The sequence below is a fragment of the Ascaphus truei genome, chromosome 8, assembly GCF_040206685.1.
Source record: "Ascaphus truei isolate aAscTru1 chromosome 8, aAscTru1.hap1, whole genome shotgun sequence".
Lineage (NCBI taxonomy): Eukaryota > Metazoa > Chordata > Amphibia > Anura > Ascaphidae > Ascaphus > Ascaphus truei.
The window spans coordinates 19,385,008-19,410,127 of record NC_134490.1 but is presented as its reverse complement, the minus strand read 5'-3'; the positions used below and the strand labels follow the sequence as shown (position 1 = coordinate 19,410,127).

The following is a 25,120-nucleotide window of genomic DNA, read 5'->3' as shown; positions in this document are numbered from 1 at the left end:
GCCTATTATTTTCCACTTTAACAGAGAAAGCTCCTAGCCTCTTGGACTTGTTTGTCATCTATACTTTTGAGCACTAGTCTCTCCTACTCTGCATTAAAATATGGTAAGCTGTGTGTGTGTGTCTGTGTGTCTGTGTGTCTGTGTGTCTGTGTGTCTGTGTTTTGTGAGAAGGCAGCGTCTAAAAGACCATAATACATAATACATTTAAAGAGCTTCCTTCTTATAGACATTCTCAGTAGCGGTCACTGGTCACTCTGCCAACGTCAGCAGTTGGGATTTAGGGCCTTTTAGTTAGATTTTGGAAATTAAATAAATGTGACATTTCGGATGTATTTTTTTATTATGATTTTTATTTTTACCTTAGGTGCTTCTCTGACATATGGTTGGACAACAGATCAAGAATATATCCAGACATTAAAAGAAAATTGTCAAAAATAAATTTCAGTGGAATTATGAACTTTGAGATTAATGGTAAGTTTAAAGACATATTTTACTTTGGTAATAAACCTTTTGCATTGTGGCCCAGATTTACCAAGCAGTCTTCTACCATTGGACACCATCAAGCGATGAAAGACGATGTACAGTACAGCACTTTAATGAATGGGATGATAGGTGTCATCCAGAGCTGAAAGGTGCCTTTTTGGCGAAGACTGTTTAGTATAAATATGTATGTATATATGTATGTATATATATATATATATACACACACACACACTGCGGCTCAGTTAACAAATACAGTGTGAAACACAAAGAACATATGGAGTTGTAATAAGAATATTAACTTATTTACCTATGTCTTTAAAACCAAAATGACAATCATTATCCTAGATCATTCATTCTAGCCACCTTTAGGACAGACATTTGTCTGCAGTTTTCTAGTAGTCTGGTCTGTATAGTAGATGATAGTATGCCAAACAGAGCACAGCCAGCGAATTTCAGACTTGAAGAGAGAAATATATCCCAGGCAGACTCCAAACTTAACAAATCAGCTGTTTATTGCAAGCTTCCAAAAAACAGGGACTATATGAACGCACCAACGCGTTTCATGCCGAAGCACTTTGCACGGTGTAAGGGAAACTGAGCTATTTGCATTTTATACATACCTGGTTGATCCTCCGCGCCGCCGGGGATGACGTCACCGACGCGCGACCCCAATCATAAAACACAAAAGAAACATTGACGAAAAAACTTATAAAAATATGTATAAAATACATATACTGGAAAAATATACATTTCTCAAATCCCAAAAACGAGACAAAACTGAACTAAAAATGCAAACCCTTTTAGCCCTGCTGAGAATGATTAATGCACCATCGCTATAGCCAATCTTAAATAGTAATCAAATCACTGCAAAATCTGCACAAAGATGTGTGAGAAGCAAACTTTCACATCATCTGTCACAAGTATGTCACAAAGTTCAGACATTTATAAATTGTAACTCTACATTTATCATATATTTGTTAACATGTGGCTGCGGACAACAATAGTATTGACAATTTTACTTTTCAGGGTATAGAACAGGTTCCTATGCCCCCAACGGGTGGAGATAGATTAAAAATATTAGATAGACGCGAAGTGTTTTGGATTTTCTCTTTAAGAACAAGGACACCATTAGGGATTAATATTGATTGGGATATTAGCCATTTCTTATCAATATAATTTTTAGATATATTTACGAATGTATTTATAATTGAAAAGCCCAAAATAGAAAAATAGGAAAATGGAATACTAGTGATGTATATGGATCACTATATTTTGGCTTAACAACATTGGTTCCAGTGTCTTTCTCCTAATGTCCATTGTTTTTATCTCCTTAAGTATGGTTTTACTACTATGTTACTATGCTTCACATAGGTCATTATTAGATTAGAATATCTTACTGTTCTGTATACACTGGCGACACACTTTATTCGAGCTCGGCTAGTCCCACGAATTCGGGTATACCCGGGTGTATTGAGGTTTGTGACTGTTTTCTGCCCGAGTGCATTGAGGTATTTTCCAAGCAGGGATTGAAGCATTTTATTCCCGCTGGCTGCAATACTGCACAGTATATATATATATACTGCATTACAATTCATGAATTTATGCCATCTGGTAGACACGCGAAGCATTGCAGCCTATTAAATCCTAATCATTATCATTTAACAGATCAGCCGCCTGTCAGCCAGGCATGAACCCAGGCTGGGAAGGCAAACGCAACGGGGCTTGTCAGAGGTGAGGAGCGGCGCATTCCAGGTATCTGCCAGGTACATACTGGGTATTTGCTCGAATAAAGTGTGTCGGTGCAGTAACATATCTGAGTGTCATTAGACAGATAAAAAGTATACACAGGTCCGCCGTGACCCGATTAGTTTCATCCATTGATATAGCGCTACTATCCTTACTCCACTGTCGGGTCTGCCGAGAACAGGGAGTGGGGGAACACGTGTGGACCCTATATGTGTTGGGTTTTTTGAGACTTACAACTGTGGCGCAGTGCCATTTGAGTCTGCTGAAACCTGAGTTCCATACTGCAACAGTGTATAGAGATAGAATTTGATACCAAAAGGAGTCAAACTGAAACAACAAAATTCTTTATACACTACAAAACTTGAAAGCTTACACAACACTAAAGGAATATTAAAATACTCTATGGTCTAGTATATTAAAGAGTACATACTATGGATATATCTATCTACCTATACACACCGATTTATAATAATTTGAGAAACAAGTATATGTGATGTTGGTAGCCTTCCTTATCCCAGTACTTGTATGCTAGTCAGCATTGATATTTAAGCGCCGTTCTTTGTGATGAACTTGATTACGCTATAGAAAGTATATGAGCTATAGGCTATATCAATCTACCATATGTACATATACTCCACATAAGGATATATTCCGTGGGTTTAGAGATGTCAAAGTAGAAAAAAACATATTGCACGTTACCGGAAGACACACATATTAATGTGATTACAAGTCTCCAAAAATATATATGGTAAACTTCTCTACTTCACTCCAACAGGGATTTTTAAACAATACACACTGTAAATAATTGCACAGAGTCACAAATTTAAAGATGTAATAAAGTAATGTAATAAAGTTTTATTGTTTTTTATTTTAATCTGGGTAGCTGATCTAGAATCAATATGTAGTCATTTGTGAAGCAAGTGAAACTGTTGGGACAATCTGTCTGAAAAACACAATACAGCTAAACCCCGTTATAACGCGGGTCTCGGGGTCCACCCCGAGACCACCGCGTTACTAACGGGGTCGCGAGAAAAAAAATGGCCGCCGCGCTTTAGCGCATATTCATCCCGCGGGACAGGAGATGGGAGCGGGCATGTCCCTCCGCTCCCCGCTTCCCCCTGTCACCACGGGACAGCCCGCGGGGCAGGAGATGGGAGCGGGGATGTCCCTCCTGTCCCCGCTTCCCCCTGTCACCGCGGGACAGGCCGCGGGGCAGGAGATGGGAGCGGGGATGTCCCTCCTGTCCCCGCTTCCCCCTGTCACCGCGGGACAGGCCGCGGGGCAGGAGATGGGAGCAGGGATGTCCCTCAGGTCGCCGCTTACCTCAGATCCCGCTGCCTGCATGGAGGTGGTAGCGGGGGGTTTCTTCTCCCCACCGCTGTCCCCGGTGCTCCCGCTGCCTGCGCGGGAGGAGGGGGGGGAGCGGGTGGTGGTGCTGGTCGCGGCCTTTCCTCTGCTCCGACCCCACCCCCCGTCTGTGTAGAGTGAGAGAGTGTGTGTGTGTATGTATATATGGGAGAGAAAGTGTGTGTGTGTATATGGGTGTGTGTATGTGGGTGTGAGTGTGTGTAAGTGTCTGTGAGTGTGTGTAAGTGTCTGAGTGTGTGTGTAAGTGTGTGTGAGTGTGTGTGAGTGTCTGTGAGTGTGTGTGAGTGTCTGTAAGTGTGTGTGAGTGTGTGTGAGTGTCTGTGAGTGTCTAAGTGTGTGTAAGTGTGTGTGAGTGTCTGTAAGTGTGTGTGAGTGTGTGTGAGTGTCTGTAAGTGTGTGTGAGTGTGTGTGAGTGTCTGTAAGTGTGTGTGAGTGTGTGTGAGTGTCTGTGAGTGTGTGTAAGTGTGTGTGAGTGTCTGTAAGTGTGTGTGAGTGTGTGTAAGTATGTGTGAGTGTGTGTGAGTGTCTGTAAGTGTGTGTGAGTGTGTGTGAGTGTCTGTAAGTGTGTGTGAGTGTGTGTGAGTGTCTGTGAGTGTCTAAGTGTGTGTAAGTGTGTGTGAGTGTGTGTGAGTGTCTGTAAGTGTGTGTGCAGTGTGCAGTGTGTGTGCAGTGTGTCAGTGTGTGCAGTGTCAGCAATGAGCAGTGTGTGTGCAGTGTGTGTGCAGTGTGTGTGCAGTGTGTCCAATGAGCAGTGTGTGTGCAGTGTGCTGTGTGTGTGCAGTGTGTCCAATGAGCAGTGTGTGTGCAGTGTGTGTGCAGTGTGTCAGTGTGTGCAGTGTGAGCAATGAGCAGTGTGTGTGCAGTGTGCAGTGTGTGTGCAGTGTGTCAGTGTGTGCAGTGTGAGCAATGAGCAGTGTGCAGTGTGTGTGCAGTGTGTGTGCAGTGTGAGCAATGAGCAGTGTGTGTGCAGTGTGCAGTGTGTGTGCAGTGTGCAGTGTGCAGTGCAGTGTGTGCAGTGTGTCAGTGTGAGCAATGTGCAGTGTGTGTGCAGTGTGTGTGTGCAGTGTGCAGTGTGTGTGCAGTGTGTGTGCAGTGTGTGTGCAGTGTGTGTGCAGTGTGTGTGCAGTGTGTCAGTGTGTGCAGTGTGAGCAATGAGCAGTGTGTGTGCAGTGTGCAGTGTGTCAGTGTGTGCAGTGTGAGCAATGAGCAGTGTGCAGTGTGTGTGCAGTGTGCAGTGTGTGTGCAGTGTGCAGTGTGCAGTGCAGTGTGTGCAGTGTGTCAGTGTGAGCAATGTGCAGTGTGTGTGCAGTGTGTGTGTGCAGTGTGCAGTGTGTGTGCAGTGTGTGTGCAGTGTGTGTGCAGTGTGTCAGTGTGTGCAGTGTGAGCAATGAGCAGTGTGTGTGCAGTGTGCAGTGTGTGTGCAGTGTGTTAGTGTGTGCAGTGTGAGCAATGAGCAGTGTGCAGTGTGTGTGCAGTGTGTGTGCAGTGTGTCAGTGTGTGCAGTGTGAGCAATGAGCAGTGTGTGTGCAGTGTGCAGTGTGTGTGCAGTGTGCAGTGTGCAGTGCAGTGTGTGCAGTGTGTCAGTGTGAGCAATGTGCAGTGTGTGTGCAGTGTGTGTGTGCAGTGTGCAGTGTGTGTGCAGTGTGTGTGCAGTGTGTGTGCAGTGTGTCAGTGTGTGCAGTGTGAGCAATGAGCAGTGTGTGTGCAGTGTGCAGTGTGTGTGCAGTGTGTCAGTGTGAGCAATGAGCAGTGTGTGTGCAGTGTGTGTGCAGTGTGGAAGTGTGAGCAATGAGCAGTGTGTGTGCAGTGTGCAGTGTGCAAAAAAAAATGTAAAAAAAAAATTTTTTTTTTTTTTTTTTTTTTTTAAAAACGGGAGCCACGGGAAAACCGCGTTATAACCGAATCGCGGTATAACGAGGCGCGTTATAACGGGGTTTAGCTGTATATGGAAACACCGTGTGCATTCTAGTGGAGGATTCTTTGTTTGGAACTTCTTTGATCATATCTTGTATTAATTGTATCTATCCTCATGCACCACGTTACTTACCTGAAACAAAAGAAAAGAGAAATAATTATTAGGACGAGCGATTTATAAAGTTTATTTTTGTATAACCTGTTCTGTATAGTATGAACCAATATCTATGAGGGACTTATGACAGATGAATATAGGAGAATAGTGACACTTTATACCCATTTATAATCTAATTATGTTATAATTCTATATATTCTTATCGACCTTTAGAGAGGCATGTTTTTTTCAGGATATTAGTGATCTCAATGAATTATTGGAGGAATTAGGGGATCAACCCTCAGGGGTGGATATCCCAGAATTTAGTACCTGGAAATCTAACCTCAAAAGAGGATCAATCTTCTACCCCCAGTTTGTCAAGAGTCCTTACTTAACGACTTTTGAAAATCTGGTGATTAGAGATCTGCAGATGTTAGCAGAAGGGTTCTCGTTTTCACAGGCGGTTGAGAACAATTTAAGTCAGAGGGAGAGGCAAGCCATGCATTCACTACAAAAAAATTCTTTGATTGTAATTAAAAATGCTGATAAAGGTGCGGCGGTGATGGTTCAGAGTAGGGCTAGCTACCTCAAGGAAGCCTACTGCCAACTTGGGGACGCTACAACCTACTCTGAGCTACCAGAGGACCCTACTGACATATTTTTGAAAGCATTTAAAGATCTTATTTATTTAGGACAAATTACTAATGTCTAGAGCAAAGACGAAATTGTGTTCCTGTGGAACCCTCACCCGAGGACTCCAGTGTTTTACCATCTCCCAAAGATCCATAAGACATTGGTCGACCCCCCAGGGAGACCAATTGTCTCTTCTATTGGATCTTTGGGAGATGGACTTTCTAAATACATTGATAAATACTTGCAACCGTATGTGAGGGGTCTCCCCAAATTTCTGCTGGACTCGGAGGATTTAATTACTCAATTGAAAGGAGTCAAGTGGGGATCACAATCAGTGTGGGTCACCCTTGACGTTACATCATTGTATTCGGTCATTAAACATGACCAAGGAGTGGCAGCTGTCCGCCATTTTTTGGAAGGTCCAGATAATAATTTATTTCACACGACTTTTATATTAGATACTATTCATTTTTTACTCACGCACAATTATTTTTTGTTTGATCACAAATTTTATTTACAGCGGCAAGGGACAGCCATGGGCACAAGTTTTGCACCCACGTATGCTAATTTATTCATGGGGTGGTGGGAGTCACAGTTTATTTTTAGTAGCACTATCCCTTTTAGAAAATACATCACATTTTACAAACGTTATATTGATGACCTGGTTATGATTTGGGAAGGTGATTTATCCACTTTGCATGCTTTTTTTTAACTTTATTAATCAAAATCCTAATAATTGAATATTCACATTTAATTTCAATTGGCATCACATACATTATCTGGACCTGTTACTTTTTATTGACATCAATAGAGACATCCAAACAGATGTCTACAGAAAATCTAATTCTAGAAATAGGTTACTTAGGGCGGACAGCTGTCATCCTAAAGCGGTCATTAAAGGAATCCCCAAAGGCCAATTCCTCAGACTGAGGAGAAACTGCTCCACCGAAGAGGGGTTTGTCCGTCAGTCTGGGGAGTTGGCAAGGCGTTTTCAGCAGAGAGGTTATTATGGTCCTGAGTTACAGCAAACATTTTAGGAAGTTAGAACACTGGACAGGCAGTCCCTACTCCCTTAACATGGATATATGCCCCGGAAGGGAAGATATATAGGGAAGAAAAACGAGCGCTTAAAATTGAATATTCCAACTAACACTAAAGAGCAAATTTTAGGTAAGGACAATAAACAGAAGGACATAACTCAAGATGATACACATTTAATGATCACACAATATAATAAATGTAGTAGACAAGTACAAAAAATTATATATTAACATTGGGACATTTTAAGAATGGACCATAGTTGAGATAAATGTGTCAACCAAGGGCCTCGTTTTGTATATAGAAAGGCTAAAACGATTGCTTCGTATGTCTCCCCCAGTTATGTAGCCTCTCCTTTGGTGAGAATTACTAATACATTTTGTACAAACGGTTCCTTCAGATGTGGAGGTTGTGGCATATGTCGATATATGCTACCTTCTTCCCAATTCTCAGGTTCCCATTCGACTAAGTAATTCCCTATTACATCCTTTATCAACTGCAACACACAATATGTTATATATTTGTTAACTTGTCGTTGTGGGGCAAATTATGTAGGGAGAACAACACGAGCCCTAAAAGTCAGGATCATGGAACACCTTAGATTGATTAAAAAACAGGATTGTTCTCACCCGGTGTCCAAACACTTTACAGAGTGTAAGGAAGGGGGGATTAAAGGATTGACTATTAAAGGGATTGAGAGAGTGACCTCACAGGAAAGGGGAGGAGATAGGCTCAATTTGTTGGACCGCAGGGATGCTTATTGGATTTTTATGCTTAAGACCCGTGCTCCATGCGGTCTCAACATTGAATGGAATCTCAGTCATTTTTTGAGACATTAAGTTTTTTGAAAGTTTTGTGAAATATTAAATATATATGAAATGCTGGGTGTGCTTACATACACTGAGCATTTTGTAAATAAGAGTAAGAGATATATGTAGGGGGAAAGTTGTTCCTTTAGTTATCATCCTCTATGGTTGTCATCATCTTTTATCTATGTACTCTGATCTCCTTTTTGGTCTAAGGATGGTTATCTTGTTGTGAAGGAGGAGAGGAATGGATGTTCACAATTCAATGTGAATTTAAAATGGGTTTGATATGTATGTTATTTATTCCCAGGAGGATTCTCCCTCCCCCCCCCCCCCATTTTTGCTTCCTCCCTCTTCCTTTCTTTTCACCTTATTCCCTCCTCCCTTTTCCTCTTTCCCTCCCCCTCCCTTTCCTTCCCCCCTACCCCCCGGCCCCCTCCCTGGTCATATATATATATAATTTTTCTTCACATTCTTCACGTTTTCTAAAACGCCTGATCACCTGCTAAGCCATTATCTTACAGTGATTAATGATATTAATGAGATTGTTGATGATTATTGGTTCTTAGATGATATCTATGACATATTTTTTAATCCTGCCGAATTTCCTGCAATTCACCCCAGACTGGTGATTTATGAGTAAGAGTGGAATAACCATATAGATTTATATATTCCACCTTATGTTTTTAACCTGTTATGGGCTATTATCATGTTCGTCTTCCTCCATAAATATTATGTTTTTATTTATGTATTTTGAGAGGTAAGGGGACTTGTGTGTGTTTTTTCACGATATATGTACTTGTTGTGTTTTTTGGGGGGATGGGGCAAGGGGACCCTGGTTAAGTTTGTGTGATCACATCTATTATTGCAAGCATTGCGCTTTATTTTGGGGTTAATCCTCAATGTGTGTGATCATTAATTAACTACAGTAGCTACAGTATATGTATAGCAGTCCCGTTGGGACTAATGTGTGGGAGGTTGGAGGGAGGTGCAGCCCTCCGTGGAGTTGGTCCAGGTTAGCATGAGCGGATTGGGCCATAGGAATGAGCACGGCAGCCTGGACTCTGATAGGTTGTTGTGCTTTACCTGGCCTTATCGGCTCGCGTGGACCCACCCATAGGAGTGGAGACTCCTTCCTGCTGCCACCCAGCTGTCACCATGGTACTGTGCTGCCGGATCGCTTAGCACGGTCTGACGTTCGTGAGGAGGTGCGGCCCGAGGATGCGCGATCCCGTGTATCAGGGGATGTGGCATGCAGGACTGACCCGCATGACGTCAGACCGGCGCACAGCGGGTTTTGGCGCCATTTTTGTAAGCTTTGATTGGTGGTTTGCTAGTTATAGGGTATATATAAAGGGGTCCCCTTCCCCTAGTCTCCCATACTCCTTGATAAAGGACCCCTACGATCTGAAACGCGTAGGAGTTTTTGTCTCACCCCCTGGGGTTATGTTACTGAGTGTTACTGAATAAATAGAATTTTATTGTTTCTTCCACTGGCTCCATGTCAGTGCACTGTTTTTGCTCTCTTCTTCTTTATTTTTGTATAACCTGTTCTGTATAGTATGAACCAATATCTATGAGGGACTTATGACAGAGGAATATAGCAGAATGGTGACACCTTATATCCATTTATAATCTAATTATGTTATAATTCTATATATTCTTATGCGATTAATTCTGCCCCTCATATATTGGTTCATTGTCTAAATGAATTTCAAGGTTCTGACCAAATCCCTTATCCTGTTGTGATTACCATCTTTGAAAGCTATATATGCATTCAGCAATTTGATTACTATTTAAGATTGGCTATATTAATGGTGCATTAATTATTCTCAGCAGGGCTGAAAGGGTTTGCATTTTTAGTTCAGTTTAGTTTTATTTGTCTAATTTTTTGGATTTGAGAAATGTATATTTTTCCATTATATGTGTTTTCTACACATTTTTATAATTTTTTTCGTCAATGTTTCTTTTGTGTTTTATGATTAAAGTTTTTTTTAGAAAAAATTATACCACCTGGTCCACTGGACCAATGGGGTGGTACGCCGCGTCAGTCGGACTCCGTTTGGGGTTGCGCGTCGATGACGTCATCCTCGGCGGCGCGGAGGATCAACCAGTTATGTATAAAATGCACACAGCTCAGTTTCCCTTACACCTTGACAAAGTGCTTCGGCATGAAACGCGTAGGTGGGTTCATGTAGTCCCTGTTTTTTGGAAGCTTGCAATAAACAGCTGATTTGTTAAGTTTGGAGTCTGCCTGGGATTTATTTCTCTCTTCAAGTGTGAAAGTCGCTGGCTGCGCTCTGTTTGGCATACTATCATCTGGATTCCTACTATTGACGGATGCACGCCGTGGATGTTGTTAGTGTTCCTGCAACACACAGGTAATGGGCCATAGTGCCATGTAATTGTTCCTGTCTTCTTTGGACATTGCTGTTTATACTTATTATATGTTTGGGTGTATCTAGATGTGTCATCCGTATATGTGGATGTCAAGTGGACACCACTAGGCACATACCCTTTTCATATCTCTTTAAGCATGCATTATATGAAGTGAACACTATATCAACGTCTGGACATTTATTGGATTTATGGTCCCGTTCTTCACAAAGCCTTATCTGGTTTTTGAGCACCACAATATCCACCATTGAACCGGTCTGTCTAGTAGCCTCCAAAGCAGAACAGGAACAAAATAAATATTGTTATTGTTACCCAAAGACTGCTGGATAAACTGTGACACAGGGGGCTCTACTTTTCAATACCAAAATGTAAGCATACAGTCATAATTTTGTCACATCTCATGCTCAAGTATACCAGCAACAGTCTGCCCCTGTGTATTAATTGTAGTCGCATAATTTTCTGCTACGCCCGTGTCAGTCTGTAATGAGATGAGGGATTTATTGAGCAAGTGGGAGGCAAGTAGGGTAGAGGTACGTTTGGCCTGGCCTATGTATTTAGAAATGTGCGGCTTAAGTTACGTTTCCTGGCAGTTTTCTTAAAGGTGGTGCAGGTAATTTTTGGTGCGGAAGAATACCAGCATAGCAAGCAACAAATTCTACAAGAGTAGAAACACTCTTACTAAATAAATATGTTGCGTTTCAGACAGAGAAAATGCAAATACATAGATCCTAGGGATTGTATGCCAAAGAGTGTCACTGGGCGTGAGGGAATATCTTTTCTTTTTGCTCTGATTGTATTGTATTGTATGTCTTTATTTATATAGCGCTTTAATGTACATAGCGCTTCACAGTAGTAATACACGTGGTAATCATATAAATAACAAATAATATAATATAAATAACAGGTCATGGGAATAAGTGCTTCAGACAAACGTAACATTTAGGAAGAGGAGTCCCTGCTCCGAGGAGCTTACAATCTAATTGATATGTAGGAGGAACGTACAGAAACAGTAGGAGGGCATTTTGGTAAGTGCTTCTGCAGGGGGCAAGCTTTATGTATCATGTGTCTAGTAATATCTACGGTGCTACTCATATGCTTCTTTAAGCAAGTGTGTCTTAAGGTGGGTCTTAAAGGTGGATAGAGTGGGTGCTAGTCGGCTACTCTGATCAATTTTTGGACAGGATTTTGTCCTTTTTTTACTGACCAGTTCCCAACAGACAGATTTTATTATATTTGTGGACGTTCCTTGGCGAGGTGGCGCGACTAGAAATTCCGCAACTAAACGGCTTATATCTCGTTTTCCTTCAGACGTGTAGCCTAACTGCTACTGTATTTACCGTGCTGTGAATCCTCCATGAATGGATAGAGTACTCCTATCAGAATATAGAGGGGTTCATAGCATTTTCTCTCTTCGCCAAAAAGGGAAAACTACAGTACCTAGATATAGGTGTATCGCATTATGCTGACAGTGAACTGTAGGTACTCCCTCTGTATTTCACCAATCGGATGCGCGTCATAAAGAACATTACTATTAGCAGATTATAGGACATTTGGCTATCTGTATGTGATTACTTCTAGTCCACATATGGGTTTGGTTATCCTCTCTTTTATGCATTGCAATGTGGAGACCTACTATATCCGTCGATAGATAGGTTTGATATTTGTCATTACTATTGTACAGCATTCTTAGACATATCCTGACCTTATGTGACATTGTCCTATGTACATTTTAAGAATGATCCTTTATTGTATCTATATATATAAATTTGAAAATCTTGGCTGTGAGTGTCTGGAGACCATTTGATTGGTCCGTTGGTCCGCCCGCCCTCCCACGGCTCTCATTGGCCGGTGTTTCTGAGCCCCCCCCCCATCTCCTCCCCGAGAGCACGCTCTCTCCGGCTCTCACCTCCCACAGCGCTCACCCTTCCAAGGCTCTCACATCCCACAGGCCGCTCCGTTCCCCGGCTCTCACCTCCCACAGGCCGCTCCCTTCCCGGTGCTCACCCTTCCCCGGCTCTCACCTCCCACAGGCCGCTCCCTTCCCCGGCTCTCACCTCCCACAGGCCACTCCCTTCCCCCGCGCTCACCCATCCCCGGCTCTCACCTCCCACAGGCCGCTCCCTTCCCGCGCGCTCACCGTTCCCCGGCGCTCACCCTTCCCCGGCTCTCACCTCCCACAGGCCGCTCCCATAGCTCCCTATCCCCGAGAGCGCTCCTCCGACTCTCTCCGCCTCTCCCCGCCTCTCCCTTCACCGGCTCCTACCTGCAACGTGGAAGGACGGTGAAGGACATGTTCAACGGCGGGACGGGAGCCGGGAGCTGTACGGGCCGGCGGGGCACAGCACCTCCTCACTGGAGCGTCTCAGCTCCGCCTCGCCGGGGGTAACGGGCACCGCCGAGGAGCCAGAGGTGGAGGGCGGCCGGTACCCGGAGGAAGAGGAAGAGCGCGGCCGGGTGCGAGGTGAGGAAACGCAGGGGAAGGGATCTTTCACGCGTCCCTGCGTTTCACGCAACCCGGCCCTTCCCTTCAACCCCCCCTGCCTTTCACCCCCCTCCCTGCCTTTCACCCCCCCTCCCTGCCTTTCACCCCTCCTCCCTGCCTTTCAACCCCCATCCCTGCCTTTCACCCCCACTCTCTGCCTTCCCCCCCTCTCCCTGCCTTTCACCCCCCCCCTGCCTTTCACCCCCCCTGCCTTTAACCCCCCCTGCCTTTCACCCCCCCTGCCTTTCACCCCCCCCTCCCTGCCTTTCACCCCCCCTCCCTGCCTTTCACACCCCCCTCCCTGCCTTTCACACCCCCCTCCCTGCCTTCCACCCCCCCTCCCTGCCTTTCACACCCCCTCCCTGCCTTTCACACCCCCTCCCTGCCTTTCACCCCCCCCTCCCTGCCTTTCACTCCCCCTCCCTGTCTTTCACTCCCCCTCCCTGTCTTTCATCCCCCCCCCTCCCTGCCTTTCACCCCCCTCCCTCCCTGCCTTTCACCCCTACCTCCCTGCCTTTCACCCCCCCTCCCTGCCTTTCACCCCCCCTCCCTGCCTTTCACCCCCCTCCCTCCCTGCCTTTCACCCCCCCCCTCCCTGCCTTTCACCCCCCCATCCCTGCCTTTCACCTCCCCCCCTATATTTTTGTATATACATTTAGATGTAATAAACTTGTTTTATTTTTCTTATTAATCACTGTGGAGACCTCGCTAATGGGCTAATGTCATATCTGATGAGTCATACCCTAACTCCACAGCGAGTGCAGCTTCTTAGAGACCCTATTGTTGGACCCCTTCGGGATCAATACTGTGTATACATGAGGGAATTCAACCTATCACTTTGCTTAAAATGTTAAGATTCAGTATTCCTTTAGAAAAGATACATCATGAACACAATTGAGAAAAGAAACAATCTAACTAACCTTGCCCAAGTTTACCAAATGGGCAGGACAGTAATGTAGATGAATTTCTGAGCTAATACTTTGCAAAAAGTGACAATCTAAGAGCCTTACTTTGATGAAAGTATAAAATAACCAATTACATCAACGTTGCGCACGATCAACTGGATAGGGGCTCTTATCTCGTTTTCACATAGGCCACTCAGCAATCAGGAGGTCATAATATCCAATCACTCACACCATGGTGCACTTCCTTTCACATGCGGTAATTACTGTCAAGCAAGGTGCGAACAGACTACAAGTTAGACCTACAGTATGTGACACCGTATCTCATGCAGCTCTCCTTTCTGTATGTCTTAGTGTGCACTGGACTCTTGTACTGTTTCATTGTTGTGATGTGAAAATCAATGCAATGTTTTCATCATACTGACACAGGAACTGTTGTGAAGGTTTATGACATCCCAAGGTATGTGTGCATTGTGCAAAGACTGCAATGATTTTAAAAACTGAATTGATCAGGTACAAGGTGATCAAGTGTAGGTGGTATACTAACAGCGCTGTTTTTCTGGAATGTTTCCCAGGCACCAAGAATGTTTCCCAATCATTGATTCTGAGATAATTAGAGAATGAACATATGCTTTAAAAAAAAATTTACATTCTGAAATTAATGTTATTATCTCAGTCATATTAACTACTCACCATTCAGGTGATGTAAACATGAGTCTGATTGTACAGTATTTGTTTGCTTATAAAATGTGGTTCCCTGCCTTGTTCACTAGTAGCCGGCTGTTAATTTGATAAAGTACCTTTAATGTGAAGAAGAGGTGACAGCAAGCTTTGCCCCACTAGGGCAAATCTCATCAGCAAGTTGCCCGCCGGCCAAAGGCGGCCCACGAAAGACCTTGATGTGGTCCTTGGTCTCTCTGTTCCTGATACTTTCATACTAGTTGCTTGGGTAGCTATGTACTGTCTTTTTACACTGAAACTTCTGTAATTACCTGTAACTTAGGGCAGGGGAGCGCAAACTTTTGCTGCTGAGCCCCCCTGTCTTCCCTGCCCCGATGTTCGCGCCCCCCCTCCCTACCTAAGATCTGCGTCAAATAACGCTGCAGGGTCATGTGATGTCACGTGATTTTATTTAAATGCCTTGGGGAGGAGCGCGGGGCCTCTTCAACCGCCCACGCCCCCCCCCCCCTGAAAAATCTCCCGCCCCCCAGTTTGCGCACCCATGATTTAGGGTAATGAAAATATACAGTATGTGAAATAGATGGTATAAATGATTGCAAAATGTTGAAATATAGTCACCTTTAAGGCCCAGATCCACAGAGATCCGTTATTGACTTAAGGCGGTGTTAAACGAAAAAAAACCTCATCATTAAGTGCGAACGTATCTTCAGAGCTCACTAACGCAGTGTTAAGTGCTGTTATTGAAAATAGAAAAAGAGGCACTCCCCTGGACTTCCAAAGCTTATAACATTTATTGCACAAGCATCAACTTTTTGGTCCACTTGCGAACCTTTGTCAAGATCCAGTGGGATCAATTGTTGCTGTGCACCCGTGGCGATTTGTTACCTGGTATCGTGAGTGCACCTATTTTGGACTATCAATAAGTGCTATTATTGGCCAGAATCGCCATTACATTTACTATAACGGCCGTTGGTGCTAATGTTATGTAACAACATATATAAGCACAGAGCACCGTTATGGTTAAATGGATTTCCAGATGGTAGTTAGGTCATACTGTCCCTAAAGATGTTGTTAATCCCATCCAGACCCTGAAATATACAGTAGCTGGGGGAGAGCCTCTATGTTGGTACCATGGCACGTTGCTTATATACCCCCTCACACCCCCCATACCCAAAACACACCTTTAAACAAGTGGAAAGAAGACACTTGTGCAAGAAAAGGAACCATCTAGTATTTGCCAATCAGTCCTAAAGTATTTTAAAGGCATTCACTGAGATCTTGCGTTTACATTTCATGGTCCTGTTGTTAATAGGTTTGTGGTCAGTGCTTATATTACCTAATGGCTATTTGCCATTGTTTTCACCAAAAACTAGTTGTGAATGCAGGAGAGCACAATTTGTTTAAACAAGGGTTTTAGGCTCTGCAGACACCATTTGTAGACATGTTATTATATACATGTTTGATGGGATCAGATGACTTGTTCTAAGGCCTTTTACAAGTTTTTAATTCATTTAAATATCCTTACCTGTTGCGTCAGACATTTTTTGTGTTTACCTACAGAAATGTATCACAACATTGATTACAATTGTTGTGCAGCTTCTCTATTTTGAATATATATATACAACTGAACCCCATTATAACACGTGCTCGGGGTCCACATAATGAGACCGCGTTATAACCGGGATCGTAAAATGGCCGCCGCGCAAGGACTTACCCGACATCTGCAGCTCTCTCCTCTGCAGCTCTCTCCTTTCTCCCTGCTTCATCAGGCTGATCCACGTGCGCCGCGCACATCTCCAAGGTTTTTTTTTTTTATAGCATTCAATGCTTTATTGCTAATGGACACACACACCTCCCCCCTACACTAATAATTTTACTGCCTTTCAGTTTAATTTTGCTAAAAAAAAAACAAAAAAACTTGGAGATGTTTTTAAAACGGGAGCCACACTCAGACCGCGTTATAAGCAGATCCGTGTGGTAGCGGATCGTGCTATAACGGGGTTGAGCTGTATATAACAATATTTACTGTAGTTTTGGAGAATAAAGTAACTAATGATTTTTCATTCAAAGTTGAATACATTAAAAAAAACTAATTTGACTGTTTTCCTTTTATTTTCTGTTAGAGCTTTTATTAATCTACAGCTCTTCTACGTTTTAAAACTCTTCCTTTCTGGCGATTCGAGAAACTGTTTTCACAGTCTCGTGTATTTTTGCATTTAATTGGGAACCCTTGTGATAAAATACTATAGTGTCAGCAAGCCTCCCAGGCTGCTTGTAAACAACAATTGCAAAATATACCAATCCCATTTATCTATTTAAAGGCTTTATAAATGGCTCACTAGTGTATGTTCTTTATGATTGATTGACAGCATTGAGCTCTCTGCAAAGAATAGTGTGCGTGTTTTTGAATGTGATGAAGACGGTGTTCTGTTTTCTATCAATCATGCTATAAAGCAAGGGTTCTCAACTTCAGTGCTCATGACCCGCAACAGCTCAGGTTTTAAGGATATCTCAGCTTCAGCACAGGTGAAGTTTTTGACTAAGTTACTGATTGAGCCACCTAGGCTGAAGCTAAGATATCCTTAAAACCTGTCCTGTTGGGGGTCTTGAGGACTGGAGTTGAGAACCACTGGCATAAAGTTTGCTCTTTTTCCACCTTCAGATATGTACAGTTGGTGAAATACTACAGTACTTTGTCCTTCTCCAAGCTCCCACTATTTAATGTAAACACTGTAGGCATAAATAGGATAATGCCAATAAAATATACTGTGCCATTATACAAAAGCCAGGGAAATGGAAATAAATGTAATAAAAGTAATGGTAATCCAGTTGAAAAGGTGAGATATTGCATTGCAATGAGCAACGTGATTCGAATTGGGAACAGATATATACAGTATTATTTATTCTGCATTAGTTAACATGGCCTGTTTAATGAAAAACATTATCTCCTTTGAGGCAAGCCTAGTTTCGTAATCATTTTGGTTTTCCATCACTTCAGAAAATGCTGCATTGCAAGATAATAGAAGCAATTTAGTAGTCCCAGAGAATTGCATACGTTGCATCTTCTATTGGGTCATCATCTGCATAAAGGATTTGTTAGAGCATTCCAGTTCCGGTAGAACAACTATCATGATTTCTCAATTTGATTCAGCAAAAGGTATCATTACTAGAGATGGGCGACTTTTCCGCCTAAATCCTAATCCGACGCGGATTGGCCAGTTCCTGCGAGTCGCGGATTTCCGCAGATCAGTCTCAAAAAGGCTGATTCAGGTTTTTTTTTTCTGTTATTGAGAATCCATCTGACGGATTTGGACTCTGAACCTGCAAACTGAATCCGAATCTGACAAACGGAATTATAATACGGGGAAGAGGAGTATATAAATAGTGTTGAATACGACTTCGGATTCGATATAAACATTCCGTGGACCGGGTTTGCGTTAAATCCAATATTGGATTCTTTAAAATCGGAGATTTCGAACTCCATGGTCGCATTTTAAAGAATCCACGCTAAAGTTGCTGAAATCCGACTCCGGGTTTCAGCCTGGGGATCGGATTTGTTCTGAAAAGCCCGGGAGAATCCACGGATCCGATTCTAGTCGTAACCAGTTCTCTTCACTGGCTGCCTAGAAAATGGCAAATTTATTTAAAGATTTGCTTGCTGACATTCAAAGTACTACATGATCAGGGTCCCAGCTTTCGGAAAAAACTTCTTGTTTCCCACACTCCAACTTGGTCACTTCGAACTGCCGGTGAAGGACTCCTAAAAGTTTCCAGAATTTCCCTGACTTCCTTTGGGGCCCGAGCTTTTAGCCACACTGCTCCCACTCTCTGTAACAGTCTGCCTCGTGCAGTTCGAGATGCCCCCTCTCTGGGTATCTATAAAAACAGGCTCAAGACGTACCTGTTAACTCAGGCATTTAATTAATGGACCACAACCTGTCCGGCATTTAATAGCTACTGTACCGTCCCATCCTGTATTGTATCATTCCTTGTGTTTGGTCTCTTTTATAACCTTAAATGTTTGTTTGTTTTTCCATTTTTTTACTTCATTGTGCTTTGAGTCCCCTTAGGAGAAAAGCACTATATAAATAAAGTTGTTATTATTATTAAATCATAGTAATAAAAATAAGAATATATTTCCATACATTAATATTTGATTCTGCATACAGATATAATGACTTAGAGCAGCATCAACAAAGTATAATTTTTGGTATCCAAGACACAAGGAGATAGGGGGACTTGACTTGTCAATAAGCATTAAGTCAAGAACTGTTTTGTTTCCCACTTTGAACACAATGACATTATTATTAGGATACTCCTTCCTACTTTTATATCTTACGGACATGATTGATAGACAGAGCTGGCTGGGAGTTTGGCAAGGCTCGGTGCCCCTCATCCCCGGCATCTCCAGATATGTTGCATTGTCGTGATGTCATGGTGACACGTCACTATGTGATGTCACGGCATCACGTTGTCATGGCAATGCGGCGACGTGGCATCGTGTGACTTTGCGGCGTCGTTTGAACCTGCATTGTCATGGTGGTGCGAGGTCACAAGGCGAAGATGCTAGAGATGCTGGAGCTTGCAGAGGCCCCGCGCTCTCCCTGGAAATCAGTTTCATTTTTGTGAGGGAGAGCGCAGGGCCTGGTGCAAATTCACCGATGGTACTGCCATCAAGCCGTCCTTGTTGATGTAAATATTGCACTAATGCACTGGGTAAGGTATCACTGACATGATATATTACAACATATTCATATCATGAATCAATTTGGTTGTGAAGGAAGAGCTTCAATGTGTTGCAAACTTCTTTGGCAGACAAAGTCTTCAGTCTTTATATGAAAAATGTCATGTTAAGCCGTATCTGTTGTATGTTTTATAGATATTGCGGTAGTGAGGGGGGGGGGGTGGTGGGGAGGGAAGTGGAGTATTAACATCAGTCTCAAATTGCTTAAAGTTACCTTCTTTATGATATGTAATAATACCTCGTCTTTTAAAGAAATATTGCAAAGATGTGTTACATGTGTTTATCTTTTAATGAATCACAATGAGAATTATGCAAAGATATACAGGCATACCCCGCTTTAAGTACACTCACTTTAAGTACACTCGCGAGTAAGTACATGTCGCCCAATAGGCAAATGGCAGCTCACGCATGCGCCTGTCAGCACGTCCTGAACAGCAATACCGGCTCCCTACCTGTACCGAAGCTGTGTGCAAGCAGGGAGACTATAGAGCATGTTACAAATGCGTTATTTACATCAGTTATGCACGTATATGACGATTGCAGTACAGTACATGCATCGATAAGTGGAAAAAAGGTAGTGCTTCACTTTAAGTACATTTTCACTTTACATACATGCTCCGGTCCCATTGCGTATGTTAATGCGGGGTATCCCTGTATTGTAAAAAGCTGCAAAAAAAACAAACTTTTCCTTTAGGTTTTACAGAGGGGATTATTAATTAAACTATAATAGTGCCGAGCAGGGCACTGTTACATGGTAATTCCCATTGAAGTTAATGGGAGATTCTGTGTGTAATCCCTCTTCCCCCGGCTATGAATGGTGTCGCATCAAATTAGTCTATAAAACAGAATTGCTCGGTCTCTCAGCTATATAGATGGTGTGTGGGTAAGTGCTGGGGGGCCGTGGATGATAGTGCATTATATAAATGGGCACCAGGAACAAGGTGTTTATTCAACAGCCAACAAAAAACAGTTCACATTGATATACACGTAATACACGTGGCAAACTATAGGAGCTCAGGGAAATCATCTTCCGGTAGGTCTCAGTGTTAGCCAGAGGGGGGACATAGGCGTAGTTACCCATTGCATAAGGACACAGTGGAATAGCTTGCAGTGACAGCAATGCGAGAAATAAACTGGCTAATTGGGCCATCAAATAGGAGCATGGGTTACAGTAGGGCAACCCCGTGAGGACAGTGCTGCATCCTTCTCCTGCAAACTCAGACTTCCTGATCCTTTATCAGGCGCTTTCTGAATAACCCGTTATTTAACTGACAAATAATAATCAGTGACAACAGAGAAACTAGCTGAAGAGTAGATACATATACACTATGTATAGGACTTACAGTGGGAGGAATACAGAAATACATTTGTGACGATAGCCTGCCACAGGTATTAAAGGGTTAACACAAATCACTGGGTTGAACTGGGACGAGTCTCAGATATAATAAAGTATATTTATTCCTTTGGATAGTTGAACACACAAATAATACAGTAACAAACAAGAAGTACACTTACTTTGGGGTTGGGGAATGAGAAGTATGAAGTATAGCAATTCTCTCGCAATCAGGTAGCATTCAGATGATAAATTGAAGACAAAGTATACCGGGGGACAACAGTTTATAAACCTTTTGTGCCCTATCCTTAACATTGAGTACCGTGGATTGGTTTTCAATTACCTCTAGCCAGTCGTTAACATGGGAACACAAGTTGACTCATGCCCCCCTGCTAGTTGGTGTGTTACAGTGAAGAAAAGGCGCTAACTCTACTAGTGATCACTAACAGTGAATAGTGAATAAATCAAAATCTAATGATACAAAAAACATACTATAGTGCACACGTGATAAATGACGTGAATAAATTAATCAAAACCCCCCTGCTCAAACCCAGCTGGTAGGGACTGGTTCCACTGGTCCCTCAATTCGTGCAGATTCGTTTGAAATCCAGGGGGAGCATGGAAGGGAGATAAAACAAAATATATTCTAAGTGTAGACCGTATGGTACTAAAAGGGGAAATACAGTGAAGTGTCTTGGCTCGTGTGTGTAGCCTACTCACAAGATGTAGATAAAATACGGGCAATGTATCACAGTGGTCTTTGCAGGAAGGACCTCTTGATTCTTGATATGGTGTGGACCCCCAATCTCAGCAGGACAGCAGTTAATATGTCGGAGAAAGAGTATCCATAGTGCATAACTTTTATGGAATTTAAAAATGGACACTTACAATAAAAACAATCAAATCAAGCATGAATCACAATAATGTGATGAAAGAGAGTTGGCTGTGGACTTTTGGCTCACCCACCACCTCCGGTGTGAATGCACTGCATGGGACGCTGCTACGCTGAATGCTCCACCTTCTCAGCTCCCTCTAGGGTGTTCGGGTGTCGTCCGCTCCGGTTCTTATGTTGGACGTCGGTCTGGTAGGTCCCTGGAGCTCCCTCTGACGCGTGCCGTCCTGTCCCCTCCGGTGGACTCCGATATGTCACTTCCGGTTTGGTCGCGATGTGTCACTTCCGGTTGTGGGTCTGCAATCTTCGTCCCTGCTACTCTCTTCCTGTAGGCAGGTTCCACTCTACGGGTTTCGCCAATCGGTGCGTGGCTTCGTCAGGAGTGTACCGCCCCCTGCTAGTCTGCGTCTTAATATAGCTCACATCCTAAACTGTGATTGAAAACATCTGCTTCTTCGAGGTCTGCACTAATCACTAATGGGGAATTAATCAATGTACATGAGGGAGCATCCGTGTGGTATCCATAAAGGGATAAATCTATGACATATTGTTGAAAAAATATAAATAAAAATCAAAATGAAAATATAAGTATAATTATATGAATGGCGTTTAGGATTATAAACATAGATGGGGGGTGAAATCCACTATAGGTTAAACAATCTCGGTGATAATATTTGTTTAAAAACTTATTTATTTATAAAAAGCATTATTTGCTTGTAAAAAGGGTGCTATTCCAATTTTGGAAGGGAAAAAATGTTGTGGGGAAAAAAAGGTTAATGGAATGTATCTCCACATGAAAATCTGAATTGACAGTATAATACAATCTCCTTAAAGGGCTGTTGGAGAATTTAAAGGGGCAATTCAATAAACTGGTTTGCACCCAGCATTGCTCTGTGCCAGATACACATTTGATGTGGAATAGGGTGGAAAAAATGGGTGCCAGATACTTCGTGATGTACAAGGATCAGGGGTTACAAAGCAATGCATGGTGGAAGGGCACCTCTATTGGACACATTTATGCAGACTCTATTTGCAAGCGGCATCATGATCAATTACAGCACAAATGTTCAGTTTATACAATGTCTCTAACAACACAGGGGTGTTGTTACTGGATGTACAGTATGTTGGATAAAACATGAACATATTAAAATATCCGGTTCCTTTGGGTCCAGCAGGTCCAAACTTCCCAGTTCTCAATGCCGTAACTGGGACACCCTATGGTCCAATTTGCGACTTGCTACAACCTGGGGAACCGGAGATACACAAATACACTTAAAACCGTTTCACATTTTAATACACAAAACTCCGCTGTAAATTAAATCACGTTTTTTCACTAAATCCCCATTGAAAACAACGGGTTCCGCCGCCATAGACGTTCAATGGCAAATCGCCGCTTTGGCGGCTACGGGAATCCCCGCCATAGACTTTCAACGGGGCGATGCCGCCGTTGAAGTCAATGGGGGTTTTCCGCCGTACCCGGTCAATGGGGTTTGGCCGCCATTGAAGTCTATGGGAGAAATCCCGAACTTTCAAGGGGTTCCATACTCCGTTGGGTTGGTCCAAGAGGGTCAAGTATGGTTCTGCAGCGATGCCGGAGCAGTGGCTACAGATACCCCAAACCCTGATCCTCTGGACCCTCCGGAACCGGAGCTATGGAGTACCAAATTTCAGCATTTGACACTTAGCCGTTTTCCTGAGCTGTTTCTGCCGCCGCCATTGAAACCTATGGCGCGACCCGCTCTTCTCGGTTCGACCCTTATCGGGGGTCCAGGATACGGGGACCCGGTTGTGGTCGAGTGGGGGGAGGTCTAGGAACCAGGGACAGAAAGAATTTTATTCCTAGGGGCCCTAGAACTGTTTATTCCCACGCCACTTGTCGTTGAACTTGACTTGTAAGTGATCAAAGCTCTCCTATTGAAAATGTATCCGCTTTGCGGTTAAGCGGTTTGGACGGCAGCCAACTCGTTCCTGGAAAGCTCTCTCGAGGATTTCTCCATTGAAGTCAATGAGCCCATTGACTTTCAATGGGAAACCGCCGCTCTCCCTCTCGGACGCCATCTGCTGGTCTTCTCAGGAACAGGACTCAACAGCAAGATTCGCCATTGAAAGACATGGAGTTCCAATGGCGGCCTATGGGAGCCTGCAAAATGGTGCCTGAAAAGGCGGGAAAGTTACACAAAGGGCAATAATCACTATACAACTATTAACCCTTGTGCTCCCGGATGGTCCCAGTGTGTGTGTGATGCAGACACTGATTAACTAGATGTTACAATGAAACGGGAATACACATTTACATGTCATAACAGGAGTTAAATCACAGTTCTGGGTCTCAGCCCAGTTAACCCCTTGTCTCCCTGGTGAGGTCGGGGGATGGCCAACTGGGGTGTAACCCCTTTAATCCCGGGCCACCCCCTTTCTCCCTCTACAACATTGATGGGATGCGTTTGTACGGTGCATCATTTTTTCCCTTTTCACAGACAGCAAGAAGTTCCTTTAATAGTCAAATAAACTAATAAAGGAAGAAGTAAGGACTGAAAACGAATGGTAAAGGGAGTCATTTTCTGACTAGGTGCTGTTTGTTGCTTGCAAAATGGAGACTGCCTTTTGATAGTAATTAGAGCTTTACAATACAGCTCCTGCTAGGGAAAATGGAAGAGCGATACAAACAGAGAATATTGAGTAAGAAAGTGTCAGTACCAGCTCATACACTGTACTTGGGGCCGAGGTCCCCAACTCCAGTCCTCAAGCACCACTACCAGTGCAGATTTAAGGATACCCCTGCTGGAGTAGAGGTGGTTCAGTAAAAATTATTGGGCCAGCTGTGGAATTGGGAACCTCAGGACTAGAGCAATGCAACAACACCAATGCATACTCTGCATTAAAATACTATATTGAGGATTGGGTTGTGTATTTTTGTTGTGGGCTTAAAAAAGTAGTGATCCTGTACCTAACTTAAAAAGATATCTGTATTTTTTTAAACATTAGGGAAACGCTATCTGGACAATATTTTGGAAAGATTTATACATGGTGTATGCTTAGAATGCAGGAAGGGAACTATAGAATATATACATTTTCCTTCAAATAGAAAATGGGCTTATCAGTGTGCAAGTAAAAAAGTAGGGGTCCGCAATGCCCCCTAGTACCATCAAACGTTGACCACTGGTTGTCACAGCCCATTAGCACTCCTGTAAATATAATCAGGGTTAAAAGCAATGTACGGTTTAATGAGATTGAAAACATTGTAGATGGTAGATATAAAGGATAATGTAACTCTCTCCCATATCAGCCTGATCTTCTCTCCTTATATCTCTCTGCTGAGTTCTCATTAAATTGTATATTTTCAAAAAAATATACTAACTATTCATTCTAATCCTGTGCTTCAATGTTGTTTTGCTCTCACTATGAGACTCATTCTGTATGTGCCTAGGCGGCCAAATGGGCCGTTTTCGGCCAGAATTCCCCATTCAAAGTCAATGGGGAATTTCGGCGGAAAACAGCCCGATCGGCTTCTCTGGCACATATAGAATCAGCCCCTATACCTCAGCTGCAATCTCTCTCTCTCTGCATTAAATATGAAAGAAGGGCAGGGATCTAACATAGTGTGGCA

The 25,120-nt window shown here is 43.2% G+C and overlaps 1 protein-coding gene across 1 annotated transcript in view; it reads left to right on the top strand.

Annotated features, from left to right (window-relative positions):
- PSD (pleckstrin and Sec7 domain containing) overlaps positions 1-25,120 on the top strand; it is a 188,762-nt gene that overhangs the window by 10,899 nt on the left and 152,743 nt on the right. The window contains exon 4 of the mRNA XM_075610700.1: positions 365-471. The gene's annotated coding sequence lies outside the window, so the exon portion shown is untranslated. The remainder of the gene's footprint in view (positions 1-364; positions 472-25,120) is intronic.